Source organism: Bos javanicus, chromosome 17 (genome assembly GCF_032452875.1).
Source record: "Bos javanicus breed banteng chromosome 17, ARS-OSU_banteng_1.0, whole genome shotgun sequence".
In the NCBI taxonomy this organism is placed as follows: Eukaryota; Metazoa; Chordata; class Mammalia; order Artiodactyla; family Bovidae; genus Bos; species Bos javanicus.
In genome coordinates, this window is record NC_083884.1 from 29,270,933 (window position 1) to 29,277,149 (window position 6,217).

Sequence of the window (6,217 nt, forward strand, 5' to 3'; positions counted from 1 at the left end):
GATACATAAAGATAAAAGACTATTATAGTTATTGCATGTTACTCAAGGGTGTGGTTTTATTGCCAGAGTTTTATAGCTTCTAAAGTTTGTCTTTTGATCTTTGACAAAAACCAAGTTAGTAAAAGCGTTTAGTGTAGATGCGGCCTGGGTTTTCCTCCTCTCTGATATTCTACTACCCTGTGACTCATCCCCTATTTATTTGGGATAAATCCTAAGAGATTTGCATTCAGATGAGCCACCAAAGTATACCTGCTGTGACACTTCAATGCTACAGTAAATGATACCCTAGGGGAACCCAGGGTGAAAAATGTGTTTCTCTTAGCAAGTGGCTTATTAAAAAGGAGTAACTTGAATATCCATCTTCTCTGTGAGTGTACCACAAAAAAGTGAAGGGCTTATGAACCTCTTTTTTCCTCCTGTCTTATTTTTATTTATAGAAACAGGGAGGAAATTAGTTTTGTAGCCTCACATCATAGGTGTGTAGGTAAGACTACAGAGGCTGTAGAATAGTTGACAAGTGCTCGGTTTCCAGAATCAAACTTTCTGAGTTCAAATCCACTGTTCCTTAGCTATATGATCTTGGGCAAGATGTTTAATCTCTGAAGCTCTCAGTTTTCTTAACTTTAAAAATAAGCATTCCATGTGATTCTCTTTGAGACTGCTATCAAAACTAAATATATGGTTCCTGAAAAATAAACATTAGAAATTTTAATGAAAAGACTAGCACAAAGTCAGGCAGTTAGGAGAAAAACCAGGACTATTTTAAGAATATAGGACACTTGGGTTTCTACAATACATACTAAAGATTACTACTTGTGGTACTATCTTTTTTTCTTCAGGATATTTTTTCAAAGATCTTTCAAAAACATATACTTGAATTTGGCACTTTTTTTTTTACCACTCAGAACTGTTCCATTTATAGTTTGGTTTCCTATATCTGCAAAGCCATCTCTTCAAAAGATATACTTTAGGCACTCTATTGCCTTACGGCATTATTAGAAACATGGGTTTTCAGTGTACTATGAATCAGATATACTATTTAACAGATATTTCAGTGATAGCCGTCACAAGAAAATTAACTCTGCATTCCCTGTTTTTTAGTATAAAGTAAAAAATGAACAGAAAAACATTAAAGCTCTCTCAATAGCAAATAGTGTGATTATATATTATTGCAATTCATACAAATGGTAAAATGGAATACCATTTGACAATATTTTCTACTATTTCTCCTTTAAATTACATATGTGATTTATAAATATCAGGCATAAAATTTACCTATGGATCACACTGTATGGAAAATAATATTTTATGTACTATTTATCACGAAATCATAAGGTGAAATTTGTATAGTCCTCATGTTAAGGCAATGGCACCCCACTCCAGTACTCTTGCCTGGAGAATCCCATGGATGGAGGAGCCTGGTAGGCTCCAGTCCATGGGGTCGCTAAGAGTTGGACATGACTGAGCGACTTCATTTTCACTTTTCACTTTCATGCATTGGAGAAGGAAATGGCAACCCACTCCAATATTCTTGCCTGGAGAATCCCAAGGACAGGGGAGCCTGGTGGGCTGCCGTCTATGGGGGTGCGAGGAGTCAGACAGACTGAAGCAACTTAGCAGCAGCAGCAGCATGTTCATAGGTTAATAACTTCTAGTTTTTTATATTCCTCACACATGTCATTTTAGATCTAGTGATAATCTTTTCACTATTCCTTACATGAAAAATAACAGTTGGTGATAATAAATGGGTATAAGTCAATTTTATAAATTTTTTCTAATAGATAAAAATTAGGACAAGAAGTGAAATGGGTAGTGCTCACCCATTTATTTTCCTATTTAGTGCTTCTTTACTTTCTGGCCCTAGAAGATGTTCTAGATTTACTTTATAATTTCCCCAAACTACTCTTGTCAAGATGTTAAGTCCCAAGTTTAACATCCCATGCCAATAAATCTTGTCCTTATACATTGCCTTCTCTAATAAAATAATTATTAGATCCACTCTAACATGTGCTTCCCTGGCTCCAAGTCCTATAACTTTTCGTTATGCACAGTACTTCTTCCCATGACATGTATTTATTATCCTTTGTCCCTTCAGCTGTGCTACAATCTGGCCCTCATTCTCAGTGTGGTGAGGAGATGGTATATTTTGGCAAGTATTGCTTCCGAGGCATCTGCCTCAGGTGAGGTTTTAGGGGGAATGTCTAGGCAACTTGAGAATAATTCTCTCTAATGAGGGTAAAGGAGCTGCTGCTGCCAGCCCAAAGGGTGAAGGGAAACCTGGGGTTCAAGATATGACAGAACAGGCTTATCCACACAAATATCTTCATTCTAGGTTTCAGAGTCACATGCTTTGCTTATAAGGCTCCTGGTTTTGACCCAGCCAATTTGTCAAAGCCGAGCATTCAGTCTCCTTTACAGTATGGCTACCCTTACCACTAAATCTGCAACTTAACTTTCTACGTTATTTTCAGTTGTTGGAAACAGGGCTTATTCAAATCTTGATGTGCATTTTTCTGATGCCCACAGTGTGCCTTGAGCTTGTAGTTGGCTAGTTTCTATTTTCGAGGCTTCTAAAGCCTTTATCTATGCCAAAGCCTTTCACTGTGTGAATCACAACAAACTGTAGAAAACTCTTAAAGAGATGGGCATACCAGACCATCTTACCTGCCTCCCAAGAAATCTGTACGCAGGTCAAGAAGCAACAGTTAGAACTGGACATGGAACAATGGACTGGTTCCAAATTGGGAAAGGAGTATGTCAAGGCTGTATATTGTCACCTTGTTTATTTAACTTATATGCAGAGTACATCACATGAAATGCTGGGCTGGATAAAGCACAAGCTGGAATCAAGATTGCCGGGAGGAATATCAATAACCTCAGATATGCAGAATGACACCACCCTTATGGCAGAAAGCGAAGAGGAACTAGAGCCTCTTGATGAGAGTGGAAGAGGAGAGTGAAAAGGCTGGCTTGAAACTCAACACCTGAAAACTAAGATCATGGCATCTGGTCCCATCATTTCATGGCAAATAGATGGGGAAACAGTGGCTGACTTTATTTTTCTGGGCTCCAAAATCACTGCAGAGGGTGATTGCAGCCATGAAATTAAAAGATGCTTACTCCTTGGAAGGAAAGTTATGACCAACCTAGACAGCATATTAAAAACCAGAGACATTACTTTGCCAACAAAGGTCCATCCAGTCAAGGCTATGGTTTTACTAGTGGTCACGTATGGATGAGAGAGTTGGATTGTGAAGAAAGCTGAGCACTGAAGAATTGATGCTTTTGAACTGTGGTGTTGGAGAAGACTCTTGAAAGTCCCTTGGACTGCAAGGAGATCCAACCAGTCCATCCTAAAGGAGATCAGTTCTGGGTGTTCATTGGAAGGACTTATGTTGAAGCTGAAACTCCAGTACTTTGGCCACCTGATGCAAAGAACTGACTCATTGGAAAAGACCCTGATGCTGGGAAAGGTTGAGGGCAGGAGGAGAAGGGGACGACAGAGGATGAGATAGTTGGATGGCATCACCGACTCAATGGATATGAGTTTGGGTGGACTCCGGGAATTGGTAATGGACAGGGAGGCCTGGCGTGCTCAGTTCATGTGGTCACAAAGAGTCGGATACGACTGAGTGACTGAACTGAACTAAGCAATATTCGTACATGGTCTAAAGTTGAAAAACAATTTTTTTTTACTACAAACACCCACTCTCAAACACTAAGTTTCTATAGGGTACACTGGTATCTTACTAATGATACCAAACTTTCCAAAATTTTGTGGTGAAACTGTATATTCCTTTCAAAAGAAAATGTTTATGACATGCTTTTTGCTTGCTTGGTATTGGAAGAAGGAAACTATTTCTCATCTAAATAAAAGAATGTTAAGAGATGTTTTGAAAACATCTAAACAGATCAAAAGATGCAAATTAGGTTTTAGAAACATTTTAGGTTTTAGGTTTAGAAACATTCAAATTCAGTATTTTATATGATTTTGATTTTATCTAGGATGTCTGTGCTTTGCTTTGCCACCATATAAATAAAATTTTTGTTTATATCTGCACCGTTGATCCAGGTTCTCCACATTCCCATTAGCACTTGGTATTGCCAGTTGTTTCCAACTTTAGCCACTCTATGAATTTTTAATTTTGGTTATTTAGTGGTATCTTACTGTGATTTTGTCTTCCTTAGTGATGTGAGGTTGAAATTCTTCCTATATACTTATCAGCCTTTTGTGTATTTTCCTCTGTGAAGTGTTTGATCAAGTGTTTTACTCTTTATTTCAGTTCAGTTCAGTCACTCAGTCATGTCCAACTCTTTGCAACCCCATGGGCTGCAGCATGCCAGGCTTCCCTGTCCATCACCAACTCCTGGAGCCTACTCAAACTCATGTCCATCGCGTCAGTGATGCCATCCAACCATCTCATCCTCTGTCGTCCCCTTTGCTGCCTTCAACCTTTCCCAGCATCAGGGTCTTTTCCAATGAGTCAGTTCTTTGCATCAGGTGGCCAAAGTATTGGAGTTTCAGCTTCGGGATTAGTCCTTCCAATGAATATTCAGGACTTCCTTTAGGATGGACTGGTTGGATCTCCTTGCAGTCCAAGGGACTCTTAAGAGTCTTCTCCAACACCACAGTTCAAAAGCATCAATTCTTCAGCACTCAGCTTTCTTTATAGTCCAACTCTCACGTCCATACATGACTACTGGAAAAACCATAGCTTTGAATAGACAGACCTTTGTTGATTAGCTTGTCCTTTTATTACCAATTTGTAGGAGTCCTTCATATATTCTGGGGAGAGTCCTTTATCAGATATGCCTATTTTAAATACTTTAACCCAATCAGTGGCTTACATCTTCACTTTTTTTTCCTAGTTCTATTTTTTTTAATTAAGGTATAGTTGATGTGAAATATTATATAAGTTGTAGTTGTATAATATAGTAATTCATAATTTTAAGATTATATTCCAATTAGTTATTATAAAATATAGGCTACATTCCCTGTGTTGAATAATATGTCCTTTTGCCTTAATACACAATAGTTTTACCCCTTAATCTCCTACCCCTATCTTGATCCTCCCCCTTCCCTCTCTTCAGTGGTACCACTAGTTCGTTCTCTAGATGAGTCTGTTTGTTATATTCATTAGTTTGTTTTTCAGATTCCACATATAAGTGATATTACACAGTATTTGTTTTTCTGACTTATTTCACTAACCATAATGCCTTAAGTCCATTCATGTTGTTGTAAATGGCAAAATTTCCTTCCTTTCTAAAAGCTGAGTAGTACTCATTTATACATGTCTTCTTTATCCATTCATGGATGGACACTTAGGGTGCCTCTGATCTCAGCAACTGTAAATAATGCTGCTATGAACTTTCAGGTGCATGTACCCTTTTGAATTAGTGCTTCCATTTTTTTTGTTGTTGTTTTTTTTTTCCAGATATATACTCAGGAGTGGACTTGCTAGACTGCCTCTTTGCTTTCTTAATGGAAATTTTTGATGAACAGAAATTTTAAATTTTGATGAAGTTCAATTTCTCTTTTTTTTTTCCTTTTCAGTTAATGCTTTTTATGTCCTGTTTGAAAAAAATCTTTTTCTACCCCCAGGATATGATTTTTTTCTAGAACTTTTTTTATTTCACCATTCACATTTTATTTTTTATTTTTTCTGTAGGTTGTTAAGTAAACTGATTTCTTTTTTTTCACATTTTTCCAGTTATCCCAACTGGAAAACTATTTGTTGAAAAGATGATCCTTTCCCTTTGTCAAAAAATCAACTGACCATATATAGTTCTTTTTCTGGTTTCTCTACTCTGTTCCATTGATGTATCTATCTAAATCTATGCCAAGGTCAAAGTTTCTTCAACACTGAAGCTTAGTAAGTCTAGATTCTAGTCAGGTAGAGTAAGTCCTCCAACTTTGTACTACTTCAAAATTTTTTTGGCTATTTCAGGTCCTTTGTATTTCCACATAAAATTTGAATCACTGTGTCAATTTCTGTCAAAAAAAAGCCTTCTGGTTTTTTTAATGGGAATGCACTGAACCTATTGATCAACTTGTGGGAACAAATTAGGCAGCTAATTTTTTTCTTTATAAAGAAGTCCGTAGGTAGCAGTTCTGATATGTTACCTTATTGTGCTATTTGCAACCCAGGCTTCTTTTGTCTTGCTACTGACCTATCTGTAGGTTGTCTCCTAATTAAAACAAGGAGCTAGGGTGTTA